The sequence below is a fragment of the Chroicocephalus ridibundus genome, chromosome 3, assembly GCF_963924245.1.
Source record: "Chroicocephalus ridibundus chromosome 3, bChrRid1.1, whole genome shotgun sequence".
NCBI lineage: Eukaryota > Metazoa > Chordata > Aves > Charadriiformes > Laridae > Chroicocephalus > Chroicocephalus ridibundus.
Genome location: NC_086286.1, coordinates 68,748,602 through 68,763,417, shown reverse-complemented (window position 1 = coordinate 68,763,417; position 14,816 = coordinate 68,748,602). Strand labels below are relative to the sequence as shown.

The 14,816-nt window shown below is 44.4% G+C and overlaps 1 protein-coding gene across 1 annotated transcript in view; it reads left to right on the top strand.

Annotated features, from left to right (window-relative positions):
• The first annotated feature begins 1,084 nt into the window (after positions 1 to 1,084).
• The window catches only part of TMEM200A (transmembrane protein 200A), a 56,658-nt gene continuing 42,926 nt past the window's right edge, over positions 1,085 to 14,816 (top strand). The window contains exon 1 of the mRNA XM_063329616.1: positions 1,085 to 1,222. The gene's annotated coding sequence lies outside the window, so the exon portion shown is untranslated. The remainder of the gene's footprint in view (positions 1,223 to 14,816) is intronic.

Genomic DNA, 14,816 nt, shown 5'->3' with positions numbered 1-14,816 from the left:
AAAATAAGCGAAAAAAAAAAAAAAAAAAAGAGCTGAATCATAAAAATGTAATTGCCTCCGAGGTAAAATAACTCCACATTTCGGTGAATCACTGCCCGCTCCCACGGTTCCGGTCCGGAAGGGAGTGAGGGCGGGCGCCCCGCCCCGCATCCCGGGGACCCGCCGCCCCCAGCCCCGCGGGGAAGGGTCGCCCCCGGGCTGCGAGTCCCCCCGTCGCGACAAAGGCACCGCCACCGGCCCCGGGCCCGGCCCGCCCGCGCTCCCCGCCCTCGCCCGCTCCCCCCGGTGGGGAACCCCGCCTCCCCGGCGGCCGCGGGCGCCCTACAAATCCGCCGCTCCGGCGGGGACGGCGGCACAGCGGCGCCTCCACTAGCTCTGGCAGGGGGACGGGGTTCTCGGCGGCTCGCCGCGCTCTCCCCGGGGTAGAAGGGGAGCGTCCCCGGGAGGTAGGGAAGGAGCCCCAGCCGCCGTCCCGTCCCGCCGCGGGGCTCCCCATCGCGGGAGCCTGACCCGTCTTAGACCTTCCTTAGCCCCGCCGGGCTCCGGGTGCCGCCCCGCGGGCGAGGGGTCCGCCCCGGCTGCCGCCCGCCGCCGCCTCCTCCCGGCCGCGTCCCGTGGGGAGCGGCGGGAAATGGGGGGTCCGTTTCCATGGAGACGGGGCCGCAGCCGACAGGTTTCGGAGTGAAACTTTGCGGCGGGCGGGGGCCGCCCAGCCCCGGCGGCGCTGAGGGGGAGCGGGCGGGCCGTGAGGGCCGGGGGTCCCGCCCGAGGCGGCGCCGGGGGCGAGCGGCGCCCGGGGCACCTCGCTGAGGAGCCGGGAAAGTTTTGAGCCGCCCACGCACCCCTCGGCGGCTGCCTGGCGGCCGTTCCCCCTCCGCAGCGCCCGCTGCTATGGCACCCGCCCGTCGCCGCGGGGCGAGCAGGGGGATGCCGCCTCCGGCTGGCCGTGCGGCGGCGGCGGCGGGGGGGGGCGCAGCCCCCGGTCGGCGGGCGTCCTCCTCCTCCTCCGGCCGGCAGTGACCGCCCCGGCCCCGCTCCCTTGCCTACTCGCCATGCCTCCCCCTGCCCGCCTCTCGCCGAGGATGGGCGAGGGGAGCCGCCGCCCTGTCACTCCCTGAGCCAGCCGCCGCCTCGCCGGAGAAGCCCCATGTCCTCCGGGCGCCGCGCAGCCCCGCAGCTCGCCGCGCCGTGAGGGCGGCGGACACCTCGCACCTCCCCACAGGTAAGCGACGGGGGCGTGTGGCGGGACGGGGTGGGGAGGGGGTGTCTCCCCTTCGCCCCCACCCAAACTTCAACCCGCCCGCAGCCGTAACCCCGCCCGGGGAGCGGAGGGGCCGGGCCGTGGCCGTTCCTTGCCGGGGGCGGACGGGGCGAGGCGCCCTTGCCCTGTGGGGCGAGGGGCAGGGTGGGAGCGGGGCTGGGGGCGGTGGGGTTTCCTCCCCCCCAGCCAGGAACGGACTTTCCGGGTGGCGGAGCGGAGCGGGCCGGCGCTGCCGGCGGCTGCCGCGCTCCGTGCAGCTGCTCCACACCCTCTTTTGTCTCCGCGCTCGGGTCCGAAATACTTTCGGTGCTGCCATCGCCCGCCCGGTCCGGCCCAGCGGCTGCCCCTGGGCTTCGCCCCCCACTCGCTCCTGCCCCCGGCAAGTTTCCCCTTTGCCTCTATTTTCACAGAAGTTGGGATTTTCCTTAACCTTTGTTTGAGGCGGGGGGGAGGGGGGAGGGAATGGTGGTGCGCTGGTTATCTGGAAGGATGAGCGGCAGATGGGGACGACCGGGGGGGGGTTGCCCTATTCGCTTGCGTGCAAACATAACTCACCGCTAAATAAATCGCTCACCGGGTAGACATGAGCTTGCTGGCGAGGTAGACTTTGAAACAAAAGTACTGCAAACAGCTTGGGTGCATGGCACATACTCCTCATATCTTATTAACATAATTATTGTTAGTGCTTGTGCTTGAATTCAATATGCGTGCAGCTGTTCTGCGGATCTGGAATTGCAATAGCTGTATCTGCTTGACACTTAAGACTAATTGTCATTAACCACTACTAGTCTATTTCATGCAGCGGTTGTGAAAAATAAAACGGGTTTTACTGTTTGAAGGCAAAAGTATTCAGGCAAAAGTATTCCTTTAGTGTAACATTCTTTGTAACATGAACTACAAGATAACCTGTAGCAATATAGTGGAGACTTGGGCTTCAGAATGCTTTAGGACATGAGGACTATATTGTTTAATAAAATTCTGTCAGCAAAGGTTTTGTCTTCTCTGGCTTACCCTGGTTCTGGATCAATACACTAGCAACTGATATTTTTCTGTAAGTAGAACGTGCTTCCAGTCTATGTGATGGAAACCAAGAGAGTGTCCAGATAGAAAGAAACAGTACATTTTTTCCTGTAGTTGTTTCTGTGCGGCTTTGTAAAAGCCCAGGGAAGGGGAAGCCCATTTAAAACCAATGGAAAATTATATTTCCATTGAATGTAACTTAAATTACTTGATAATGAAGCTAAAGGGTCTTTCAAGTTTGGAACATTTTAATGTACTTCTCATGTTGCCAGTAAATGTACTTCTAGCAAAATACTTGTTAGAAGATAATTCTAAGACAATTTTTAGTAATTCGAAGCATGAGTTGCAATTGGATTTTTGTCCAGAAAAACACCCGTATGGAAAAAGAACTGTGGTAGTTAAATAATAATTTGGAAAATAAAATAATATACAATTTATATTTTGTTGGCATAGAAACATATTTTATTTATTGCTCCTTTGTTGCGTTGCAACAACGATCCAAGTGAAGGTTGAAAAAGGGATACTGGTGTGAGAGTTCAGCATACTAGAATTATTTTATTCCATGTATAGAAAAGGTTTTGCCCAATACAACCTCGCTAGAATTGGAACAGAGCTTCATTTTTATGGAAGCTCTGTAATCAGATTATAAAAGGTGGGCTGTCTGAATTTAATCCTGTGAAGTATGGACTGAGCAAGTCCTGCTCCGACAAAGCGCTGAAATGTATGCTGGCCCTCAAGCAGGTAAGTAGTTCCAACCTCCATCCCTAGTGATCACCTGTAGTGCGAGTTCATCGCACACAGCAGTAGGTGCTAGTAACACCAATGAAACCGTTCACTGGCTTGACTGCTTTGCTGGACCTTTCCTGGACCAAGCCTTCTTTCAACATGTTCTGCTTCCATTTCCTTGAATGCTGGGCATATGACACAAGATACCTGTGCCATACACGGCTGCTCACATCAGCCATATCTCACGGGTTATATATTCTTGATTGACTCGTACCTCTCTGGGGGTGGGAGGGGAAAATGAAAAGTGAAAATTGGTTAAGGAGTACAGTACATGTATGGAACAGCAAGAGGAGACTGCTGCTTCTTGTGCCTCGTTCAATGTATTTTAAGAGCCAAAAATCTGAAATACTGAAAATCAGTGAAAACTCCCACTGAAATTACTGAAACCAGACAAAGTTATGATACAAAAAATATGAAACCTAAGGGTTGCTGTCATGAATAGTTTCCTTTTTTTTTTTTTTTTTTTTTAACAGAAGAATGCTGTCAGTCTTGTCTATCATACTGGTAGACAATGTAGTGGAAATAAGAGGAACTTGATAACCTAGCTAGTGATGATACCTCCATTTGATTTGGTGCTGTTATACTTCATAAGCAGATCAATTACTTTTAGTCTACATGTGTTTGATCTCGTGATACTGGAACAAAGGGGAAACTACGAATCGTTTTTGAGTGTGTGAGATTAGAGACTAAAAGTAGGATTAATTTGTGAAAATCTAGGTGTCTTGTGCTGGTTTAGATACCCTAAGGTGTTCAGACGTCAGTATGAGGCTGGCAAATGGGGTCTGAGGAGAACATGAACACTTAAGAAAGGCAGCTGAAGACCAGGTAGAATATCCTATTAGATAACGTTTGTACTACAGTTCTATAAAAAAGCCTTTAAAAGGACTTGAATCAGTTCTCTGAAACCTTGTCATTAAGATTTCTGAAGCTGCAGGACGATGGATGTGGGAAGACATCCCAAATACAACCTACTATCAGGCTTTAGGGAGGTCCATTCTCAGTGCCCATTTACCAGGAGAATCTTTGTACTAGTTCCCATGTTGCTTACTGGTGACTGCCTTTGAGTTACTCAAAGATATTAGTTTAAGAATTACAAATCTTCTTAAAGTTTGATACATATTATAAAGCACAGAGCTGTGTACACTCTCCATGCCCACTAGAAATAGAAGGAAACTTGCAGAGTGCACTTGAGTTAGTGCTTTATTTCTAGTTGGTACTTCAGTTTTAACCCACACAATCTCTGGGTAATTACGTTCTTAGTAAGTGGACTGTCGATTGCATGGGAAGGTGAAATGCTGACAACATCAGTGAATTAAAGTACTGAACAGATGTTTTGCACAGCTGCTATCATACCCACTAGTTTTACTAGCTCCTGGGTGTCCACCTTTTGTGGAGTTTGTGAGAATAAACGCTGTTCTAAACTTCCATGTTGGGACTTCAGTCTAACTGTACAGGAAGAAGTCATTAATCTATTCCACCATTAACCACTTCCACATACCACAATTCAGTACCAGGTGTATGTATGTAACTACTTTTTGTATAGGTGAGTCTTGCCAGGAGCAGCTCAAGTGGACCCGATGACTAAAATTAGTACTGAAATACTCAGATTATACTGGTCTCTTAGTATAAATGAAATTCCATTCTCCTTCCCAAACTTTGTACAGGATCAGTGATTTTTAACCTCATGATTTTGCCTGATTTTTCTTAAAAATCAAGTTTTTGTCTTCTGCACAGCTAGCCAAATGAAATCGATACCCTGTAATACACAGCTACTTGAAATCTTTTATCTGCAGCAGTAGCAGAACATGTCTGTATCACTCAGTTATCTTATTTTGGTCTTTTGGTGGCAGAAATATTATAAAGAGCACTTGGTGTTTTTTTGAAAATAATTCAATGACCAGAAGACCTGAGAAAGAAGGATGTTTCTCCTCAGTCATCTCCTCTGTTCTGTGTTTCATGTTGGGGAAGGTTATTGTTCTTTTTTTCCTCCATGTTCCAGTACCTAAAAAAGTGTGGCAGGGAGGTGCAGGGCCACCTAACCAAAACTGGGCATCTGAGGAACATTGTCAATGAGATGCAGTCATTTAGCAGAGACTTTCAGGAAAACAGACTTGTGGAAAATGTAGCAATGAGCTACCTTTTTGTGTATAAAGTCTCTGAAGAGTCTTACGAGGACTGTAAGACAGTTGTCACTTTACTCTCTTGTGTCCATTTATATCAACATCTCGTTATTATTTATATCCCACTGGAATTTTAGTCAATTGTTCCTTTTGTTGGAAGTGTGACTGTTTTCCTCCAATTAAAATAAGTAGAAACAAAGGACATATTTTTCTACATTGTTTTTTAATTCTACCCTGCTGAGCTAAATGATGAAAATCTTACTGAATCAGAGAAATTAGGATTTTGTTGCTTCAACGAAATATGCTTTTGGTACACACTATAACCAAACAGATTTTAAAAATCACAAGAGATGTAAAATATAGCGTAGGTTACTTTTCATAGAAACTAGTTTAAAGACAAAGAACTAGAGAGGAAGAAGAAAAAATATCTTTTTATGTGAACGTGTTGTTGTTCTTTGCTCTTTGACAAAGACAATTGGACCGAGCATCTCAGTGCTATGCTTCTAAAATCCATCAATAAAAAGTGCTAAAATTGGAGAGTGCTAAAATTTGAGCCCGTTGAAACTGCATACTTCTGTAATTCACTCTGGCTGGAAAGTGGCAAGGACATTTTCAACAAAGCCTTGATACAGTTGGGTGCTAATAGCCTATGAATTCTGGCAATGGGTTAGTGGCACTTTATTCTTTAACTCAAAGTGGCAGATGTTTGTGCTTTGATGCCTGTGACCTATGCTGGGATCTGTAGCATTAGCTCAGACAGTGGCTATGAAATCAAAACAAGCTTTTTAGAGCTTTCCAATGATAGTCACACTACTTTCTTCCAATGAAGGGGGGAATTCTAGAAGTAATTTTAATTTTTGCCAATTTAAACCACTATCAAAGCAGATTAATTAGGAGGCAGTTAAAAAACTTCACTTATTATATTGAATTTGGTCTAATAGTGGTATCTGCTTATCTGTAATCAGTTGCCTATTGTTGAAGAACAAGTTTGTATCTAATTAATTTTATCACATTTTGCTATGTATTAAATGAAAAAAGTGCTATTACTTGTCCATCCATCTAGTTGAATGTGTACAATTGCAGCTCAAAGCACTGGAGTTTTCTCTCTGTGTAATTCAAAGTAACAAAGGCATATCACATATTAAAATATGGAGGAAATAGGCAAAAAGGTATGTTGTAATTAAAAAAAAATTCCAGTTACTCAATTTTTGTTTGCCACTACTGAAAAGCTTCTACTTATGATTTGTTAGGATTCAGTGTGTGAGAAGCTACAGATAAATGAATAGCTTCCTGAGTTGTTAGGTTATTGAACCATTTTCCTGGTGTACTGGAAAACTCATAATCAAGAATTGCGTTGTATTGGTAGTGCTTTGCCCTTCTTCATACAAGTTGACAGGATTGTCAAGGAAGCATATTCTAGCCTAGCAATCAACTTGATCCCATTACCTGTATTTTTAGATTTGTTCCTCTCTCTGCACAGACGTTACCTGTTTCTCTTGCTCAAATATGAAATTTGGCATGGATCGACATTGTAATGACATGTACATTTAATGTATTCCTTCATGAAGAGGGACGAGAGCAGCATTGTGTCTTGGGGCAACGTTTTGCTGCAGCAAATAAGCTTTCCTAAGGAAGTGTTTCATGGACGCGCAAGGTGTACATAACTTAGCTGCTATAGCTTCTTTATTTTGCATGATCTTGTGCTAGATGGACTTAGTGCATAAAGTATGAGGCAGCCCATTGGACTCAGAAAGAGATGCACTGTGGAACTATTCTGTTCTGGAGACATGAATGTCATGGTAGGGTTGTTGGAGGCCAACTGAACAAACCTGATAAGGTGTCTGAGACTTGGCAGGTGTGTACTTCTTGCTATAAATTATTGTGTACTTAACTGTTGGGTTGTTTCAGCTGTGGTATGACTATACTTCTGTAGGAAAGAGAAGTTAAATGATAGATAACAAACAAAAAAGAGCAAGGAAGAAAGCGGGGAGACGGGAAAGTGGAAAAAGAGCAAATGAAAAAAGAGAAATATTGAAGACACAAAAAAATGAAGGCACAAAAAGGATGAGATATAGTAAATTGCATTTTTAAAGATGAATGATCCTATGGTTGGTGTTATAAACAGAATTAAACTCAAATAATGAATAGAATAGTAAGACCAAAAGATATGGTGGCGTTTCTTTTTTGAAGCATTCCCATGTTTTGACTCTGGAAAATGGAGAGATAAATTCTTGTCTCCCTCAGATGAAGTTTAAATGATTTGTCTTTGTTGTGTATCAAAGTACGATGCTCTGCAAAAATGATGTTAAACACTTCTTACAGAAGATACGCTGTAAGCAAATCAGTACAAAATATGAAAGGAAAGGGAGCTATGGAGCATAGTTTGCCTACGAAGATAGAAACTGGATTTTTGAAGTACTTGCAAGTTAGGTGAACTGTTGTTTCCTTTTGCAAACAGACTAATACCCTGAACCCAAAAGTTACCACCATGCAGATCTATATATGCAATTTGTCATTGTCTCACAGAAGACTAGTGAGCACAATAAGGACAATAAGGGGACTTCCTTCAAAATGGGGGATAATTAAATGGTATTTATCACGTGAATACTTAGCTACCGTAGTTGCACAGATTTGTGCAACTAATGAGACGACCTGTTCTCTGGCCACGAGACCAGCCAGAGTGGTTTGGCTATGTGCAGGTGTTAAACTGTCTTTGAGATGGTGGCCTCCAAACTGCCTGGGTTAAAGAAGGAGCTTCTGGACTGAACTAGCTAAATGCCTGACAGAGTGCTATCTGACCTCGGCTACAAATGCCCCCAGCATCCTCCTGGTAGAATCATAGAACGGTTTAGGTTGGAAGTGACCTTAAAGATCATCTTGTTTCAACCCCGCTGCCATGGGCAGGGACACCTCCCACTAGACCAGATTGCTCAAAGCCTCATCCAGCCTGGTCTTGAACACTTCCAGGGATGGGGCATCCACAGCTTCTCTGGGCAACCTGTTCCAGTGCCTCACTACCCTCACAGTAAAGAATTTCTTCTTAATATCTAATCTAAATTGATCCTCTTCCAGTTTAAAACCATTGCCCCTCGTCCTATCATTACACTCCCTGATTAAGAGTCCCTCCCCATCTCTCCTGTAGGCCCCTTTTAGGTACTGGAAGGCCGCAATAAGGTCTCCCCGGAGCCTTCTCTTCTCCAGACTGAACAGCCCCAACTCTCTCAGCCTGTCCTCACAGGAGAGGTGCTCCAGCCCTCTGATCATCTTTGTGGCCCTCCTCTGGACCTGTTCCAACAGGTCCATGTCCTTCCTGTGCTGAGGACTCCAAAGCAGGACACACTATTCCAGATGGGGTCTCACCAGAATCACCTCCCTCGACCTGCTGGCCACACTTCTTTTGATGCAGCCTGGGATGTGGTTGGCTTCGTGGGCTGCAAATGCACATTGCCAGCTCATGTTGTAACGTGAAAGAGGCATGGTGGAGTCCCACCGCCTGGGCCTGGGCACAGCAGCTGGTACTGGTCACTAGATCCATGACTTGTTATAATGTTTTTCCATCTCAGCCCAAACAATCTTATTACAACGATCCTTATATGCGTGTATTTGAAGTACAAGTAAGATATTAAAAGTTATCTTTGGAGGCCATTATCTGCTCTAATTACATTAAAAGAAATCTGTTGTCAGTTTACTATCACAGTAGTAATTTGGTATTATGGAAACTGGAACATTATGTTTGGATACACAAAATATGCGGAATTGGTGGAACATACTGGGATACTGTACTCCGAAATGGATTACAAGAGATTTACCAAACAAGTATGAACTTGCACACAAAATAAATCTCTAGCTGGCAATTCCTTAATGTCATGAGTATTGTCCTGGTAATAACAGTCTGGTACAAAAATGGCTACCAAATATTAATAAATATCTAGAGGCCTGACAGAGGCCTGTTACTGGGAAGTAATGGCTTGGCTACTACTACAGTTTATAGACTTTAGAGCAGTGGAATCACTTTGCGTTAATTCAGTGCCAAAGTGCTTTTCCCAAACCCTTCTTATGACCCCTACAAAGTATTTGCTTTGCACTTTGCCAGGAAGAAATTTCTCTTCAAATTACTTTGTGGATGCCTATTCTGAATTTATTGCTATTCTTTTTCTAATTCAGTTGTCTCCTAAGACATGTCCTCGTTAATTGGTGCCTGTGGTGGAATATCTTCAAGGTCCTATATACGTTGCTGGAACATAGTTCAATAGGCTATATTATATTAGAAAGACACAACTCACTGTTTTCCAATCCAAGCTTGCAAACAATACGCATACCAATGAAATTACACACAGAAGAAATTACACACTTGTTAAGGACAAGCAATGTTGTGTTTTGCAAAACTCTGATTTGTATTTTTTCATTGTTCTATTGGCTGTAGAGTTGAAACGGTAATGGAAAATAGGCTATAGCTGAGACTGTGGTTCTTTTTTATTTTAGTTCTTAATGTTGTGAATTTTTTCATTGTTAGATTTTTATTTTCTTTGCTGTGGAATTTGGAGATTATGAGTAGATGGCATTGCATACACTATATAATTCCTGTAAAAGGGGTAAGATTATCACAAAGTCAGAATTAGAGTACGAGAGTCTGGGCCCAGGTGAAGTAGTATCGCTTTCTTTTAATGTTTTCTAGATAATTTTACCAATGTATTCTTGTGCTGCCCTCATAGCATACAAATGCATTATTATTGTACTTTGTGACATGATATCATGACATGTGAAGTTCATTGTTTCTTTCCTACTTTCCACGGTAATAGGTCTTTACCCTGTGTTATGGAAGGCAAAGTCCAAAGGAGAAACCGGAGCAGAAAATGGTCTATGGATCCTTAGTTTCTGCAGTTCTTCCTTCCAGAGTTTAGATCTAGTCTCAGGGAAAACTCTTTGTCTCTTGTACAGAATATTCTAATTGTTACTAGACACAGTTTCACTTTGAATAAGGCTTGTCATCCATGGTTTTCAGGTTTGAGTTTAGGAGGTTATTTTCAGCCCAGAATACTGAGTGCTTTAGAAATAGGCCTAAGACATTGCTTAAAACTCCTTGAGAATCCAGTATCAGCATCACCCTCAAGCTAAATATGCTTTTGTGAAACCTTGCGGATGAAGAGGTGGACTTCAGTATTCAGTTCCAAGCTTTCTTTCCTAATCTGACTATTCTCACTTCAAAGTTGAAGAAGCATCTACTGGGGAAAATGGGTAAGAAAAAGAAAAAAGAAAAGAAGGAAGGTCCAGTACAGCAAGCTATGAATTCAGATGGCGAGAGAGAGAAGCTGGTTAAACCAATCTGGAACAGAGATGGCCCTTGGAGAGGTTGCTGATGTTATGGAAATTTGGATTGGAAGATTTTTCTGATGAGTCATTTGCTCTGGAATTAGCTGAGGATGTTGCCCTTCAACAGTGAGACTGCGTCTGGGAATACCCGTATTCCCAAGAACATGTGGCTGAAACTCTTTAGTACTCAGGGGCTTGGGGCTTCTTAGGTTAGACCTGGTGCTTGGAGGGGCTTGGGGTTTCTTAGGTTAGACCTGGTGCTTGGAGGCCTGGTTAGTGTTTATTGTGTGAATTCTTCTGTTGCTTTATATTAATAATCTTGTTGTGTTGTGCCTAACTGCCTGCATTTGATTCAGTTGCACACATTCAGTAGCCCTGTGCTGTACAGAAAACTCACAGAAACTGACACAGTTTATTACACTTCTGTAAAAAATTGTAGGCAAGCACAGTTCACCCACTGACAACTGCAGGACTGTGAATATAATGATATTATGAAAGCAGAATGTAGATAGAGAGGAAGATAGGTCAGCAGTGTAGCAGCAACCACAGACATCGATTATTCTATCGGGGCAAGACTATATTTCTGCAAATAATGTCTTAGACAAGTAGCAGGGAGATTCTTATCTGAATAACTGGAAGTATGAGAAGCAGGTCATATTATGTAGTGTGACTAGAAGTATGTGGGCATTAATATTATAGCACTATTTTCCTTCTTGTCTTTCAGTAAATCCACAAGGATGACACCACATGTTGGCATTTGTCATGGTTAGCAATTTAGAAGAGAAAAAACATGGTAGGGGTAACACTCAGGTCTTCAGCAGTGACAGCAGAGACTTTGACATGCAGCAGTAAAAGGGCCCTAGAAAAGGGGTCTGATCTGCTTTTGTGCCTACTGTTCTTCAGAAGTTTGTGGCTTTTGAACTCTTTGCAAACACTCAACTTAAAAGCATCCCTAGCAACAACTGCATTGCACTGAAAGATTGCCCTTAGCATGGCCATATGCATCTTTGTACTGCTTCTTGTCTGCCTTTTGACCACACTTCTGCCTTTTAGACTGTGATGTACTCGGTGATGTGCTGTGGTGTATGTTCCAGCCAAGCTCCAGCCCACATATGCTTGTTCACAATATGGAAGGTAGGCAGAGGAGGAAGGGTTTTTCACGGAGGTTGTTGAGATGACCACTAAGTTCAGGTTTTCAAGATTTTTCCTCAAGATCTTGAGGCATTTTGTTTTCAGAATCTGAGATGGGTGGCTGGCTAATGTGAAACCCATCTACAAGAAGGGTCTGAAGGAGGATCCGGGGAACTACAGGCCTGTCAGCCTGACCTCGGTATCAGGAAAGATCATGGAGAGGATGATCTTGAGTGAGCTCTCACGGCAAGTGCAGGGCGGCCAAGGGATCAGGGCCAGCCAGCATGGGTTTAGGAAAGGGAGGTCCTGCTTAAACAACCTGATCTCCTTGTATGACCATGTGACCCGCCTTCTGGATGCGGGGAAGGCTGTGGACATTGTCTATCTGGACTTTGGTAAGGCCTTTGACAGCGTCCCCCACAGCATTCTCCTGGAGAAGCTGGCGAATCATGGCGTAGACAAGTGTACTCTTTGCTGGGTTAAAAACTGGCTGGATGGCCGTGCCCAGAGAGTTGTGATTAATGGGGTGAAATCCTCTTGGCGGCCAGTCACCAGTGGTGTCCCTCAGGGCTCAGTTTTGGGGCCGGTTTTGTTTAATATCTTTATCAATGATCTGGATGAGGGGATTGAGTGCACCCTCAGTAAGTTTGCAGATGACACCAAGCTAGGTGGGAGTGTTGATCTGCTTGAGGGTAGGAAGGCTCTACAGAGGGACCTGGACAGGCTGGATCGATGGGCCAAGGCCAACTGTATGAGGTTTAATAAGGCCAAGTGCCGGGTCCTGCATTTTGGTCACAATAACCCCAAGCAACGCTACAGGCTTGGGGAAGAGTGGCTGGAAAGCTGCGCGGCAGAAAAGGACCTGGGGGTGCTGGTGGACGGCCAGCTTAACGTGAGCCAGCAGTGTGCCCAGGTGGCCAAGAAGGCCAATAGCATTCTGGCTTGTATCAGGAATACTGTGGCCAGCAGGAGCAGGGAAGTGATCGTGCCTCTGTACTCAGCACTGGTGAGGCCTTACCTCGAGTGCTGTGTTCAGTTCTGGGCCCCTCTGTACAAGAGGGACATTGAAGTGCTGGAGCGTGTCCAGAGGAGAGCTACCAGGCTGGTGAGGGGTCTGGAGACCAGGTCATATGAGGAGAGGCTGAGGGAGCTGGGCATGTTTAGCTTGGAGAAGAGGAGGCTGAGGGGAGACCTCATTGCCCTCTACAACTACCTGAAAGGAAACTGTAGAGAGGCAGGGGTTGGCCTCTTCTCCCAGGTGAATAATGACAGGACCAGAGGAAATGGTCTGAAGTTTAGATTAGATATTAGGAGGAATTACTTTACTGAAAGCGTGGTCAGGCACTGGAACAGCCTGCCCAGGGAGGTGGTTGAGTCGCCGTCCGTAGAGGTGTTTAAGAAATGTGTAGATTTGGCACTTCAGGGCATGCTCTAGTGGCAGAGATTGTAGGTTGTTTGGTTGGACTCGATGATCTTAAGGGTCCTTTCCAACCGTGAAGATTCTGTGATTCTGTGATTTTGAGTATGTAATCACATGGACCTTGAAGTTAAAGTGCTGTGCAGGTTTCTACAATTCCTGTGCCTAAAATCCTGTCTTCTCAGACAGAAACATCAATGAGATGAATGCGGCAGAATATGTCTACAGATCCTACTTTATACATTTCTTACTATTTTAGATGCAGTAAGGCTTTCCTTAAAAAAAAAAAAAAAAAAAAATTTGAGATTTGGTCGAAACAATAGAAATGGTTTGAAAAGCATTTAAAATCACTTTCACATACATCACATGTAAAAGCATGTGGCTATGATTAAACAAGCTCATTGTGTGCAGAAGCTAGAGGATGACTGTTGCTGAGTAGAACTTGCTTTACACAGATTTTTGAGAAGAACTATCAATCATAGTGATCAAACTGTAAAAACAGAAAATATGAGCCACAGCAGAGATCTGAAAAACAGCCAGAGAAACCATCCTGGATTTCATCAAAACCCGAAAGATTATACGACTTCATGTCACGGCTTTGGAAGAATGATAAAATTGAAGCTGATGAATGGGTTGTGTTAATCATTTTATATTTGGCTTGTGTTTTAGTTTTCAGGATACTTTGTTGTCAAACTTTTTCATTGCTCATTCTCAGTATGGGTTTTGTTTGTTTTTACTGAGACAGACTGCGTATTTATAGTGCAGAGACTCTCTCCGTTCTCCCTGGATAGTCCATGAAGAGGGTGCAAGAAAAAAGCATGGCAATGTAGCCAAGCTAGTATTGCATTATTTGAATGTTTATCTGAATCTAGTGTGGCTCTTCTGGCTGATCTGACAGTAATTTCTGTTTTTATCAAGCAAATATTTATATATGTGTATGTAAAAAATCTTGGGAGGAGAGTGGGGACTTTATGGAACTATTTTCCCTCTTTTTGTAAAAAAAACCAAACCAGGTAGTGGATTTGTCTCATATGGAGACTTGTAGGCCCTAGTTTTGTTGTGTGCTTCAAAGAACAGCAGTAGAAGCACCTTAATGCTGTGCCCTACTTTATGATGTGAACCCAAGCCACCCCTGTATTGTATAGATACAGACAAGGTACCAGAGTGTAGTACACATTTAAGAATCTCATGGACATGATGTTATATGAAAGGTTTGGTAACAGCTGACTTGTTTCCTCTCTGAAACAGTCCTTTAAATCCTTGAGATTTTTGTGTACCTGCAATGCTGTCTCCTCTCAGTATTTATATCTTAGGAGATCCATCCTCTCCTCCTTTGCTTTACTTCTCCCTTTTTGCTTTTTTCCTACATCAGAGCAGCAAATGTTTTGGGAAGCAAAAGTTATTTAGATTTTCTTATATCCAGGGTGCACACAGCCAGGAACTGCATACCAGACCACTGAATGACTCCTGCAAAGTTAATTTTTAGAGTTGTATAAATGACACAGGTCAGCAAAGACATAAGAATTTGGATTCTCTGCTATCATTACTCACATTTTAGATCAATTAAGTCCTTGATTTTAGTGGAAGTTTTAATATATGTCACAAAACTCATGGAGGGTTAGATATTACAGACTGAGAACTGGATGATGCAAGTCAAAATTTGTCTTTTCCTGTGGTGATCTCAAGGGCAGTGCAAAAAGATTGAATTACTCTTCTTTGCTTACTGTTGCTCTGGTAGTGTGGTGAGATCCTGACCATGTGAAATCAAAGG